Here is a 15,869-nt window from a genome sequence, read left to right on the forward strand (position 1 = left end):
ATGTGTTTCCACTTCTTTTATATGCCAATGAATAAAAAGGTTTGTGAAGTTTTTTACTTTGATTTTTTTCTATCTAGATAAAATATTCAATAATAGAGTCTGTCAGATGTTTTCAGATATACTGGATTACCTTTATTTTTTCTTAGATACTGGATTTTTCGCATTTGTCACATTCTTAGTTAATATTTTTACATCACATTTTCATTATATCTTCAAATATAAGTTTGAACGTAAAAGCTTCCTAGAGCGTGTTTTATTCTTATAGAACTATCATATATTGTTGTTTGAATTTGAAATTTTACATCAGAGATTATCCATTAAACATGTATTTTCAACCAGAAATCTTATGAAGAGTTAAATAATTCTCTTTGCTTAACAACGTGCTTGCTTCTTTAGATTTTTAAAAGTTTACTGTGAGTTTATTTTTCTGGAATTTTCATTTTATTCATTTTATTTTGTTAGAATTCTCACCAAGTCATTTCTGAGAAATATATCTTAAAGTAAGTTTCTTCTTTATCTTTATTATCTTATATCTATTAAAATGAACAGACATCACTATCAAGTGTATTAAGTAGTCACATTTACCAGTTACTTTTATGAAGTAAATGAAATATTTCTAGAATGTCATCCCAAGATATATATTTACACAAAATGACTTGTAATCACTTAGCAATAATTAAGTAGTTTAAAAATCCTTTATTTTCCATTTTCTGAAAAACAATGACAAAAGTTTTTGAGACATAATATCAGTGGTCTCACATGGACAAAGTCAAAACATCATGTAGGAACAAATGCGTTTGGCCCTTGCTTTACTGATTGTGTTGGGCTTGATCAGACTGCATTTCAAAGCCAACTGGTAACAAGGAGACACAAGAACTTGCCGAATTACATGTGCACTTGATGCTCTCATTCTTGTGATGATTTTTTCATGGATGTCATGAAGTTGGGATTTTTTTCTAGTATTTTAGATTTGTTATGGCCAGAGGGAAAAATTATCAGAGAAATGCTACTTACCTCATAGTGTTCTATTTGCCAAATACTACAGTAAATATTTTCATTTTATTTTCAAAATGGCATTTGGAGGTTATGTGTTGTTTGTATTTCCTACTTGTAGAATCCCAGTATTTAAGATAGAAAGAGAAAAATGCCAGTAGTTATAAGCCAAATCAGGAATGATGGATTCTGATTCAAACTAATATATTTCTAACTCTAAACACTTTGCTTTTTTGTGTATCTTATTCTGTTTTTGCTGCTAAAACAGAATACCTAAGACTGGGTAATTTATTCATGAAAGAAATTTATTGCTTACAGTTCTGGGGGCTAGGAAAATCCAAAATGGAGGTGTTGGTTTTTGGTGAGTAGAAGACTGGCAGGGCAGAAGGGGAGAACGAGTCTGTCTGGGGTGAGAGTGGGAGAGCAAGAGAAGGGTGAACTTGATCTTGAAAGTACCTCTTCCCTCAATAAATACCCATTCACTCTAAAAGGACAGTTATCTGTTCTTAAGGCCAGAGCTTTCTGTGATCTAGTCACCTCTTACTAGTTGTCAGCTCCCACCATTGTTGCATTGTGGAGTAAATTTCTGACACGTGAATGTGATGAGTCCTATCCATACCCCAGCACCATGGTACTTCTACCAGAGGAGCATTGCAAACCTCAGGGAAGGCCAGTTACTTAGGTGTGGTATTTGTCTAATTGACTCAAACTTCTTTTCTCCACTTGAGAATTATCCTGCCTATCCTAAGTTGTACATTTTAGATACTAAAGATTAGTAAGAGGAAGGAGAGAAAGAAGCAAGAAAAGAGAAGATTATAGTAGAAAATAAATATAAGAGAGTAAGGCAGAAAAGGAAAAGATGATTAAAATTTATGGAGCATTCACCACATGCTAGGCTTTGTTCAAAGCACTTTACTCACCTCAGGCCCATAAGTTAAGTATAATTTATCTTCATTGATAGATAGGGACATTTAAGACTCAGGTACATTAAGTAACTTTTACAAGGTCACAGAGTCTCAGAAATAGGACAGTAAGACTTCTAGGACAACATATCCTAATATTAACACTTAATGAATGATCATTTCACAGACAGTTGCTTTTTGTTTCTTAAGGGATTCTACTGTGTAAAGATAAAAGCTGATGATCAGTACATAGTGACTAGAGGAAATTAACACATGGATTCAGACATTAAAAGATAAACGGTTATATCACAGTTGATACAGGCTTCACTTTTTAGACTTTTAGAAATGAAAACAGAGCATATTCGTTTTCTGAAACACTTGTTTGTCAATTGTGTCAACACCTAAATGTATACTTTATTTTAAACACTGTCCAGAATTCAGATTAAGAAACTTGTATTTTATGTTTCTCTGTTCCAAGTATTCTGTTCCTCTGCTAAAGACAGATTTTTTAATCCTCTAAATTTCAGATTGCAGAGAATTCTACCTAATCGTAAGGCCAAAGAAAGACTCTTCAGATAGTTTTGAGCAATGTTTTATGAAAGCATAATTAAAGGTTAGATTAAATCTATTCAGAGAAAATTGAGAGTAAGAAGTGATGTATCAACTCTTTTTAATAAACTGTGAAGTATCATTCGGCCTTGAGGAGGAGGTAGGCAAATGGAACAGCTTGAGCCAAGGTACAAATTACTTAAAGAGTGCATTAAGTCTAAATGTTGAGAATCATTTTTGCTGGAGGAATGCAGAAGGATTTAAAACTGTAATCATATGATATGGCATATTGTTTTCACATAGATAGCTTATCATTTGATGTTTTAGTTGGTCTAGAGAGTGTATCGCTCAGTTTTAGTAGGTAAAAGTAAAAATGAAAGCTTTCCCACTTAAGCAAATGAACATTACTGAAGCTTTCTTTTTTTACAATGATAATACAGACTATTAGAAATGAAAGACCCTATGGAAAATTGGAATAAATATATGTGACAAAATATAGATGACATGGCATTATTGATATATTGAGAATAGAATGAAATTGAATAATTATATTTGTATAGATGATGAAGCCTGGTCTCAGAAGAGATTGAATGCATCAGAGAATTTAGGAACCAGTGGTTGTAATTCTTAACACTGTGCTCTCTCTGTCTAATGTCAAGAATTTTATGTCTACATATTTCAAAACTCTTAACAACTTTATCCTATAAGGATCCCCTCCATCTTTTACCTGTCAGCATAATACACTTAGATAATAAAATTGTGATGATCTAGCGAAGAAGCTAATATAGTGCCTTGGTAATCATTGGAGGAATATATATGAATAAAAATGTGTTGTATTGTATTATAGTCTAAAAGTTCTAAGTGAATATCAAAGAAATGTTTTCATAAACATTAAGTGTGGGCATTTTCTGTGGCTTTTCTGTTTGCTGTGAAAAACTGATCAGTGGTTATTCTTGAAGCTTACTTTATTCAGAACTATCTCATTTCAATTTTGAATATCTGGAAAAGAGGCATTTTGTCTTTAAGAAAGCTGCTATGTTAATGCTAATTAGAAGAGAAAAAGGAAAGATACTGCTCAGGCCACAACTAAAAGAAGAATTTTTAAAATATGTATCTCCTGGGTTTATTATTCTAAGCTAAAAATGTAAAAGAAAAAAATTTTTTTGAAATGTTATCATGTTTATAGCTTTCCTTTGATTATTTGATTTATTTTAAGCCAATATATAACATTGTAAATTAAAAGGAAATGCAATTACAATAATAGAACTTTTAGTTAAATTTAATATTCAAAATATTTATACTCACCTATGGGCCTTTTCAATATTGCACAGCAATATATAGGTCATATTGAGGCATCCTGTCTTAGTAGTAACTCTAATAAAAACAGCTATTAGTGAGAAAAATAAAAGGTTTTTAAACCCTATCTTATTTTCTTTGCGCTTGAAATAATGTTTATACTTATTATTTAATAACTATTATGTTTAAAAAATTTATACTTTAATTGAAAAGATAAGTGACTTGTTTGAGTAGCCCCATACTGGTGATTAAGGGTATTTATACCTGAATAAAATGTAGCACAATAATAAAAGTTTTCTAAGATACTATTTTATACCTAAAATTATGTATACTTAATGTTGATTGAAATAACTTGATTTTCAAGTACTCTATGAACTCATATTATTTGAGAAATTTATCATTCACTTTTATTTTTAGTAATATTTTGAGCAACCAATGAAATATTTTCTTGTGATATTTTTTCTATGCTTTTCCCTACTAAGAGATAGTTAACTTTTAAAAGCCCATATTTAATGGATACATGGTAAATCAGATCTTTGTGACTCAGTTGTACTGGATGTAGTAATAGGCATGTAATATGCAAAATCGGATTATTTCCTTTTCAACAATGATGTATACTTTAAAAATTAAGAAAAATGGAGTGTTAAGAGAAAACACAGGCTATTATTATGTACTTTAATAATGTAAATTAGAGACAGCAAACTTTGTATTTCTCAGTTGTAAAATACTGGTTTTAAATATCATATTATTGATTTTTTTGCATGCTGTGACTTAGATATCAAAAATTAGGGTTTGAACCATGCAAGATCATATAAAATATGTTATCTCAAACCAATAGATGTCTGTCACTTTCTCCAGTCTCATATACATATGTATTTATGGAAGTAACTTTCATGATTATGGAGGACAAGAAGTCCCATGATCTGCTGCCTGAATGCTAGGAAACTAAGGAAGCACCTGGCTCCTGGCTTCGGATCAGCGCAGTGCAATGGCTGCCGCAGCCATTGGGAGGTGAACCAACAGAAAAGGAAGACCTTTCTCTCTGTCTGTCTCTCTCACTGTCCACTCTGCTTGTCAAAAAATAAAAAAATAAAAGAAGCATAGGCTATAATTAAATGGTATAGGAAGATATCTTAGTCAATAAAACGGAGCCCATAATTTCCTATATAATTGTTTCAAAAATGAAAAATCAGGTCAAATGCATTATAACATATAATGGAATATGTCCTAATAAATCATTTTTATTTTTAAATGGTGATTTCCATATTTGTTTATAAAGAATATTACAGTATGAGACTTTAGTATTACATTTTTATTCATCATGTAAGACACTGAAATTATCCAAAATTACCATGTGTATATGTAGGATTTCTGAAAATATAAACTTTAGTGGTAATCTTTGTCAAAAAGGAATTGTTAGTGTTTTTTTTGTTTGTTTGTTTGTTTGTTTTTATTAGGCAGAGTTACACAGTGAGAGAGAGAAACAGAGAGAAGGGTCTTCCTTCCATTGGTTCACCACCAAAATGGCCGCTATGCTGGTGTGCAGCCAGAAGCCAGGTGCCTTTCTTGGTCTCTCACGTGGGTGCAGGCGCCCAAGCACCTGGGCCATCCTCCACTACCTTCCCAGGCCACAGCAGAGAGCTGGACTGGAAGAGGAGCAACCAGGACTAGAAGCCGGCGTCCATATGGGATGCTGGCACTGCAGGTGGAGGATTAGCCAAGTGAGCCATGGTGCTGGCCCCTGTTATTGTTTTCAAAATGGATAGCTAAATAATTTTTTTCTAATAAACTTCACAGCATTTGTGTTGGTGTTCTAAATATCCATCATGTTAGTTTCAATTAAATTGTTTTATATTTGCAAAAAAAGCATTAACACTTATGAATTATTAATTTTGTAAGTGTACAATTAATTTAATACTAATATTTATTAGACATAAGGCCTACCCACCTCTCCCCTTATACCAGGATTACCTATGATAAAATATAAACTATGTAAATAGTTCATAATGTACATTTTAGGGAATAATGGCAAAGATAGTCTGTGTATGTGCAGTTTCTTCTGAATATTAGTTGGATCTATGGGTGCAGAAGCTATGGAAATAGTTGGCTGATTGTATGTTTTGATTATATATTACTAAATTAGCCTGACAGCCAAGAATTACCAAGGCAGATATTGAAGGTAATAACCTTAGATGTTGGACTCCAGCATGATAACAGCCCCATAAAAGCTGCTGAATTGGAATTAACCAGGATTCAAGAGGCCAGCTTATTCAGCTTCAAGTGTTCCCTGAAAGTTATCATAAAAATTAAAAGAGGGCTGGCGCTGTGGCTCACTAGGCTAATCCTCCTCCTGCGGCGCCGGCACCCCAGGTTCTAGTCCCGGTCAGGGCGCCGGATTCTGTCCTGGTTGCTCCTCTTCCTGTCCAGCTCTCTGCTATGGCCCGGGGGTGCAGTGGAGGATGGCCCAAGTCCTTGGGGCCTGCACCCACATGGGAGACCAGGAAAAGCACCTGGCTCCTGGCTCCAGATCAGCCCAGTGCAACGGCTGCAGCGGCCATTAGGGGGTGAACCAATGCGAAAGGAAGACCTTTCTCTCTGTCTCTCTCACTGTGCACTCTGCCTGTCAAAAGAAAAAAACAAAAATGAAATGAAAAGAGATCTGGGATACTCAAGGAAGGGACACATGAAAAAGACCTAATACTTAATTGCTTTTGTTTGCTGACTCAAAAATACGATAAAGGAGCAAACTAATGACCTCCTACACAAAAAAACAATGTCATGGTAAGTTCCCAAGGCTTACTTGTACTTATCAGTGACTGGAGGAACACTGGGAATCTTGAGTTTGATTCTTAAGACAACTTGTTTGAGGGACTCATGATTGCCTGGAGAGCTCCTGGCAGCCTCTCTGAGGAAGCAGAAACCAACACATGGCAATTCAGGAGCGAGGGCCATGTGTGTTCACAGAAGGTGACTACTGAGGCTGCCCTCTCCTATACTCCTGCTCTCTATGCAGATCCAAGTTTCCAACCGCTGTCATTTTTTTTTTTTCTCTCTGAAGGACTTCTTTTAACATTTCTTACATGGAAGGTCTACTAGTAACAAATACTTTCAACTTTTGTTTTAGAAAGTCTTTATTTCTCCTTAATTGTTGGATAATTTCACAGCATATAGAATTCTATGTAGGTAGATTTTTCTCTCTCAACACTTTTAGTATTCCACCCCACATTCTTCTTGCTTATATGATTTCAATGAAAATTCAGATATTGTTGTTACTATCTTTTCCCTTCTGTAGGTAAAATGTTTGATTCCTCTGGCTCTTTCAAGTGTTGTCTCTGATGTTCTGAAGTTTGAATATGACATGTCTAAGTTTCGTTTATTCTGGCATTTTTCTGCTTTGTGTTCCTTGAGCTTCCTAGATCTATGGTTTGGAGTCTGACATTAATTTAGGGGAAATCAGTAGTAAGTATTGCTTCAAATATTTCTTTTCTATCTCTTTTTTCTCATTCTGATATTTCCATTACACATGTTAACCTTTTATAATTGCCCCATAGTTTTTGAATAATCTGCTTTGGATTTTCAATCTTTCCCCCCTCTTTGTTAGTGTTGGAATTTTCTTTATTTTTTAAGCTGTTGTTTTTTGAAATAGCATTTTAATTTACATTATCTTTAAATTTTTAATGGCTCTACTAAATAAAGCATTCAAAAATAAAAAAGACCATAGTCCAGCAGGAAAATAGACAAGAAATATTAAATAATAATCAAATGAAAATATTTCAATTTTACTCATATAAAATATATTTTAAAATAGTTATAAAATAATGAAAAATATAGTATTGTATAATTCCTGTCAGAGTGTTTGCTTCTATTGTTGTAGTGTGAAGTTTAGAGATTTTAGAGATCTGCCATGTCCACTCTCCTAGTGAGCCCATCAAAGCCTCTTCTGTTGCAGTGCTTTTGATCTCCAGGATTTTGAAATTCAGAGTTTTCATTTCCACATACATTATCCATCAGTTCTTGCATGTTATCAGCTTTTTAAATTGAAGCCCTGAGTTCTTAACCATAGTAGTTTTTGTTTGTTTTTTAATTTGTAGTCTGATAATTTCAGCATCCCTACCATTTCTGACTCTGGTTTTGATAATCATTTATTCCCTTCAAGTGTGAGGCATTTGTGTTGCTTGGTTTTGTTCTGTTCTTGCCTTTTAGTAGTCCTGGAAATTTTTTTTCAAAGGTGGACCTAATGCTCTTAGTATAAAGAACTTAGCTAAATAGTCCCTTAATAACGAAGTGGTTGGGTGTGGGAAGATGTTCTATCATGCTATCATTAGATCTCTCTGTCTTTTGGTGAGTCTGTACTCCTGGATAGTGAATTTCATGTGTGCTTCTTAGTTACTCTGCTAACCCATGCTTTAAGTGGAATAGAGCAACTTCTAGCACTTGGGTGACTAGAGCTGAATGGATTTGTTTATTTACCTCCCTGCAGGTCAGTTACTGTGATAAAATCTTGACAGCTTAGGCTCTGTTAAAATAGTTTCTCCTGAGAACAGGCCTTGTTAAGAACAGAATGGTCTGGCATATTGCAAATGGTTCCTTTGCCTCTCTGTCTACCAGAAGTGCAAATGGATTTTTACTCCAGTATTCGCTTGAAGACCCGATGAAGGTTCTACAGATAAAACTCACAAAACTGTAGAGATTCCCCTATAGCTACAGCTATAAATCTTAGAATTTTCCCTTATGATCCTCCTGGAATTCCTCAGTTACACCTTAAGTTCTGCCCTGGCACTAGTCTTGCAGAGGTTCCTACTAGTGGGTTTCTGCTTCTGTAAGTTGTGATTCTCTGTATTCACCTATACATCTCTCCAATTTGGGGGAAAGTTGAAGTTTCAAAGTTGAAATCTTTGAGGAGTTGATGTGTTTCAGTCTGGGGATTAGCTTTTTACTTGTTAGAATGGAGAGATAATATCTAAGCCCTTACATGCTGGACTAAGCAAAAATATTACATATTTAACTCTCAGAGATGTTACATAATTGACTGAAATATTAAGCAATTTCTCAAAATCAATTTGACTTCATTTTCTTTTTTTTTTTTTTTTTTTTTTTTTGACAGGCAGAGTGGACAGTGAGAGAGAGAGACAGAGAGAAAGGTCTTCCTTTGCCGTTGGTTCACCCTCCAATGGCCGACGCGGCCGGCGCGCTGCGGCCGGCGCACTGCGCTGATCCGATGGCAGGAGCCAGGAGCCAGGTGGTTTTCCTGGTCTCCCATGGGGTGCAGGGCCCAAGCACCTGGGCCATCCTCCACTGCACTCCCTGGCCACAGCAGAGGGCTGGCCTGGAAGAGGGGCAACCGGGACAGAATCCGGCGCCCCAACCGGGACTAGAACCCGGTGTGCCGGCGCCGCTAGGCGGAGGATTAGCCTAGTGAGCCGCGGCGCCGGCCTGACTTCATTTTCTTTTTTTAAAGGATGTATTCATTTATTTGAAAGTCAAAGTTACACAGAGAGAGGAGAGGCAGAGTGAGAGTGAGATAGAGAGAGAGAGATCCATCTTCCATCCGATGGTTCACTCCCCAACTGGCCGCAACGGCCAGAGCTGCACTGATCTGAAACCAGGAGCCAGGAGCTTCTTCCAGGTCTCCCACACAGGTAGAGAGGCCCAAGGATTTGGGCCATCTTTCACTGCTTTCACAGGCCATAGCAGAGAGCTGGATCAGAAGTGGAGAAGCCGCATCTCGAACTGGCACCCATAGGGGATGCCAGTGCTTCAGGCCAGGGCGTTAACCCACTTAGCCACAATGCTGGCCCCACTTCATTTTCACTAACCTTTTTATTTCCTTAAAATGAGCTGTCTGATGTGGGGAGCAACTGGGAGCAACTCGGACTAGACTAAGTTACTGGAATTAAGACTTATTCTATGCATCTGCTCTCCCACAATATGGCACTGGGAGAGGAGGAAACAGCTTCTACACAGCTGTCTCCAGTTCAACCAATAAACAGCAGGACCTGCTCCTGATTGGAGGAGAGCAGCGTACTCAGCGTGTGGGTAGCAGAGTTGGGATTGGTGGAAGAGGACTATAAAGGAGGAGAGAGACGGCATGCACCAGGAACATCTAAAGGGAACACCTGAGCAGCCCCCGAGAGAGCCGGCCGGCGGTGTGCCGCTCCCCCGCGGAAGTGGGGAAAGTGGCTAGGGGGAACCGCCCTTCCACGGAGGTGGAAGGGTCGGTAGCCAACCCGGGAAGAACCAGCAGCAAACCCGGGGAGGGCCGAGCAGACGAAAGAACAACGCAGGGTCCTGTGTCGTTCCTCCACAAAGAGGGGGAGCGACAGTCTGAAGTCCGTTTGACTTTCTCATCATTTCAATCATTATCAGTAGCAGTTGGCTTTATTTTCAAGTTAATTCAGTCTAAAAAAAATCAAGTTATTGTATCTTTGTTTACCTGATATTGTTGCTGTTTCTTAAAATCCATAAAGGAAGACCAGAACTTCACTGTGGTGCACTAGGGTGAGCAGTAAACCTTGACACTTTCAGGAGCACTTATAAATTTAATTCCACATACATGACTCCACAAGATGTCCCATGCAAATCTCTGCCTCAGCATATTCAAATTCAAGTTGTATCATGGTACTGCAATAAGAACTACACTTAAGCATTTTACGCATTTTTTGTCTAATCTTAGTATTATCTATGTGAAATAAACATTTTCAGCACCAAATTATAGATGAAAAACTGAATCTGAAACGATTGAAGTAAACATAGCAGGTATTTAAACAAAGATATGAGAAGAGGAAAGTAGGTTAGCCAGTACATATAGAGCTGACTATGCTGCCGCTGAATTTCCAGATCCAGTTCTTAGGTAATCTAAAGCGAATCCCTTTTAGTTGGGCTGCCACATTGTAAACCCAGTAGTTGTCAGATTGCAAACTCTGTAGTAACAGCATCAGCAACAATGGAGGCAGTGAGGCACTGGCACTATTTTGAGGCAAGCCAGAAAACATGAAAGGCTATGGGTAGTAGAACTTTGGTGAGAACACAGGATCCCAGAGCTGATAGGTTTCTTTGATCAAATTTGCGTGGCCAACTGACCTCCACTCCCTGCAGGTATTGTGGGTAAATAGGTGAGGGAGTATTCATAATTTCTAGAGTCCATAAATTGGTTAGTATGTACCTTAGTACCTAAAGTAGCTGATTTATGTCATTTCTTTCTCCAATGTCTCAAAATATTCCTTCCCATATAGCATCCTCTACAAAGAAAATGGATTATTTTTCACTAGTTGAAAGAACATAACATTAGATAATAATGAAGTTAATTCTACGATGAGGAAGAGAAGTAGAAAAGCAGATTGAGGAAATCAGATGTGAAATGTTTACTGATGTCTGTGAATACGTAATTAGCCTCATGTTGAATCTCTGAGCAGCTGGAAAATATGTATGGAATTTGTTTTTTCAGTATCTTCTGTTTTTAGTGTATAGTTTTCATGATGTCTTCCTGCAAACATTTTTATAAATGAAGTATGGAGTTTGTTAGGTTTCCATTGCTATAGCAAAATGTCTGAGACTGATTGCTAGATTTATTTGTATCACAGTACTATGGACTGGATTTCCCAGTAGTATGTAGTCTGGACATCCAGTAGCATGTCATCACTGTTTGCTTGGCATCTGGAAATGCTGTCTTGTTCCATCATAACAAGGAAGGAGGCATCACATGGCAAAACTGGCATGGGTATCTTCCTCTTCTTACAGAGCCACTAATGTTATCATAGGACCGTCACCCTTAGCAGCTCATCTAATCCTAGTTACTTCCCAAAGGCCCTGCCTCCAAATATTAACATATGAATTTGATGATTAAGTTTCCAACCCATGAACTTTGGCAGACATATTCCACAGTAATGATGTCTTCCTGTAAAAAGAAAATCTAGGCACACGTACATATATATGTGTGTGTGTATATTTATATATATATACATACATTATACATATACATATAAAATTATGGGTTCATATAAACCAAATTTCCTTGTTCTGTATAATCCTTTATTCTCATTACTTTTTACATTGTTACTTGGAAAGCTTTAACTCCATTCTACTTTCAGAAGAAATTTCTGGTTTTTCTTTTACAATATATCTCATGTTGTAAAATTCTAAGCTGAAGTTCTCTTTTCTCAGCAAGTTCTAATTGTTTTAATTAAAAATTAAGCATAAAATTTAATAAAATATTCATGAATCATTTCATTTATAAATGAAAGGATATATATATATATATCTAAGTCCAACGCAAGCTTATCCAAAGGCTAAATTTTCTTAGGAAATCCTAGGAGAATTAGTGTAAAATATTTAACAACTAGATGAAGCATGCTAGACTGAATATTTTTATAAATTTTTTGTGATTTTAAGTGATTTATTTATTCTTATGGCTGATAATCAACTATCAAATCTGGTTAATTTTACCTATCAAAGTGCTTTAAATCAGTTTATAGCTTTCTGTCATTAGTTTCACTCACAAGTTTTTTGATTGGAAATTTATTCACTGTCGCTCCCCCTCTTCATGGAGGAACGACACTAAACCCTGCCTAGGCTTCACATCCGAGTCACGGCACCATTATGTCGCTCCCCGTCTTCGTGGAGGAACAACACAGGACCCTGCGCTGTTCTTTTGTCTGCTCGGCCCTCCCCGGGTTTGCTGCTGGTTCTTCCCGGGTTGGCTACCGACCCTTCCACCTCCGTGGAAGGGCGGTTCCCCCTAGCCACTTTCCCCACTTCCACAGGGGAGCGGCACACCGCCGGCCGGCTCTCTCGGGGGCTGCACAGGTGTTCCTTCAGATGTTCCCCAGTGCATGTTGTCTCTCTCCTCCTTTATAGTCCTCTTCCACCAATCCCAACTCTGCTACCCACACGCTGAGTACGCTGCTCTCCTCCAATCAGGAGTAGGTCCTACAGTTTATTGGTTGAACTGGAGGCAGCTGTGTAGAAGCTGTTTCTCCCTTCTCAGCACCATATTGTGGGAGAGCAGATGCATAGAATAAGTCTTAATTCCAGTAACTTAGTCTAGTCCGAGTTGCTCCCCACAATTCACCCATTTTGAGATTTTTCCAGCACCTCCTCCCAACACTTCTATCAATGCCTTGTCCTATTATCAGAATTCACATTCTAAATTGAAGATCTAATCATGTCCATGGGCTTCATCTTATTAAAAAAGACTCTGTCCACTTCCTGTTATTTAGTTTGCCTTTGTCTGACTTAATTTGACCTTCACTCATCTCCACCTTCCAGCTTTTTCAAAATAAGCTTTTTGGTAGGTTCTTCCATGTGACTTGCTTCTTATCTCAGACTATGTGACTGAGTCTATTTGGAAAGTTCTCTTTTATCTCCCCTCATTCCTACCCCGACATTTCTATCTTGCCTTCTCCTAATGGTCTTTATTTCTTAATAAAGGCAATGTATTTATTTATTTGAAAGTAAGTGTTACAGAGGAAACAGAGATCCTCTATCTACTGGCTCACTCCCCAGTGGCTTCAATGGCTAAGACTGAGCCAGGTTGAAGCCAGGAGCCAGAAGCTTCATCCAGGTCTCCCTTGTAAGTGCAAGGGCCCAAGCAATTGGGTTGTCTTCCACTGCATTTCGCAGGCCATTAGCAGGGAGATACATTAGAAGTGGAGCAGCCAGGACTTGAATTTGTGCCCATGTGGGATGCTGGTGCCATAGGTGGTGACTTAACTCTCTGTACCACAGTGCCCCTTTACCCCCACAATGGTCTTTTTAGTAACAAAAGATCCTCCACCTCTTCTGGAAGACTTGTACTGATTAAGGCTGAATTAGAAAACCTCTTTTCTGGGATGTCTGTAATCATTGCATACTGTAGCATTTATCTCATGATATTTAAGTATCTGTTTCTTAGATTATGAACTCTTGGTGTAGTACAAGAACTCTGAGTGTTTCATTTTTGTGTAAGCTAGTGACTGCCATAATATATACTCAATAAAATTTGGTGGAATAACTAAAGAAATATACAAGTAATGAATTAGTTTAGATAAGATACTGGTTCTCACTGGGGATGGAACAATATGGTACTCTGTTGGGAAAAATCAGCTGTGGGAAAGAAAACAGTGAGTACAGAACTGTGATCTAATTCATCATAGATCTGATTACAGATAGAAAGTTTATAAATTTGCTTTTGTTTTTGTGTTTTAGACCAATTTATTTCATTTTGCTCATCTACTTTCTTACTAAAATGGAATTTTAAAGGTGAAAGGGAAGGATGTTTACCTATCATGGTAAGCTGTTTAATGATATAAGCTGTTTAATCAACACCAGTCAAAATACATTCTTAAAGAATTAATGACCAGTTTAGAATAGTTGATGCTCTGAATCACACCAGGGAAATATTAACCCCAAATGGTTATTAATCCTGCACCTTATTATTAAGAAGAGAAAAAGAGTAAAACATATGGTTTTGTAATGGTTGATAGATGGACTGCAAATTTTAGAGAATTTATACTAACTAGTCAAGTTTTCAACAAGCATGGGTCAGCTCTAAGTGTTAACTAGGTTTTTGTAATCTGTATTCCATGCAATTTGTATTTTGAACTAATGAACCATAGTAAGCAAGGTAGATTTTTTTTTGAGTGGTTTGACTTTGTTTTATTGTAGCAAAGCAAAATCTATTATGTAATGCTTAATTTAAGCTTCATCCCAACCATCATTTTTAAGGAGGAATGTGGAGTCATATGGAAATATACAGAAATATTTCAGTTAAAGAAGTCTTTCAATTAAAATAATGAAATTAAAATGTATGTGTATATTTATTTCTGTGTGTGTACATTTTTTCTTTTGAATGTTTATGTATCTCCCAGACTATTTGTGGAGGTAACATCATATTAATAGTAAACTGATTAGGTAGCTTAATTTAATAATGCTCATTTAATAAAATGATATGCTTACTTTCAAATACTTTCAGTGCATAATAGAAGAGATTTCTTTATGGATATCAGAGTTGCTGTAAGAATTTTGCACATTGTAAACTTATAGTAAAAAAATGTATAGTCAAATATGTACAGCCAACATTATTATAGTAATATGTTATTCTTTCTATTGATACACCTTATCAATATACCAAACACAGTTGCTATATTGTTTGGATGACCATTAGTCATAATTTGGCTGGAACACTTATCTTTTATTTTTGTTGTCTTAGGATGATTATTTATTGTGCCACATTACTTATTAAAAGTGTCTTGTTTTGTAGGATAAATTCTATGACCCCCTCTGATGTTAGTTCAGGAGATGCTAGTTGTAATTATAAATAACCCTGATTGTACAAAAATTCAAACACAATTAAAAATTATCTTAATTCTTACAATAAAGTGAATTTTCACCATTGGCAGATCATATTCTCTTCCCTAGAGAGGTTAACTTTCTTCCTTAAAAGTTCAGTAATGAGAGATGTACTTCTATTCTTTTTTTTTAATTCAAAAAACAAGATTTATTAGAGTCAAAGACCTCCAGCCAGAGCAGCATGGAAGGGGGGCTTCCAAGAGGAAAAAACCATAAAGGACCCCTTGACACTGGGGGTTTTTAAGTACAATTTTGAAGAAAAATTTTGAAGAAATAAAGATTGGCATTCAGTTACCAGGTGGGGACAAAACTCATCAAAAAACATGATTTAAAATCCTTTATCCTATCTGGCTTGTTCATGATAAAACAAAACACATCCAGAAGGGTGGGATAGATAACTTGTTTTCATGATAAACTGTGAGCTCAGGAGGCTGAAATCACCACTCCCTTACTATTCTATTTTCCTAAGGAAAGAAGACTGACACTTTGTTCTTGCTAAAGATAACCATTTGGAGGAAAGAAAGCATTGTATACCCCAGATTGCACTGGGACCTCCCTGACTGCCTGTCAATCATGTGACTCCACATTCCTCCATCAAGAAGCATGGACCCTGGGGCTGGTGGAGGGGCATAGTGGGTAAAGCTGCTGCCCGCGGTGCTAGCACATGGGTGCCAGTTTGAGTCTTGGCTGCTCCACTTCCTATCCAGCTCTCTGCTATGGCCTGGGAAAGTAGCGGCAGATAGCCCAACTCCTTGGGCCCCTGCACCCGCGTGGGAGACCTGGACGAAGCACCTGGCTTCTGGC

The 15,869-nt window shown here is 36.9% G+C and overlaps 1 protein-coding gene across 8 annotated transcripts in view; it reads left to right on the top strand.

Moving 5' to 3' along the window:
* The window catches only part of EPHA6 (EPH receptor A6), a 1,017,309-nt gene that overhangs the window by 84,570 nt on the left and 916,870 nt on the right, over positions 1 to 15,869 (top strand). The gene's annotated exons all lie outside the window — the stretch shown is intronic.

This window comes from Oryctolagus cuniculus, chromosome 4, assembly GCF_964237555.1.
Source record: "Oryctolagus cuniculus chromosome 4, mOryCun1.1, whole genome shotgun sequence".
NCBI classification, from domain to species: domain Eukaryota; kingdom Metazoa; phylum Chordata; class Mammalia; order Lagomorpha; family Leporidae; genus Oryctolagus; species Oryctolagus cuniculus.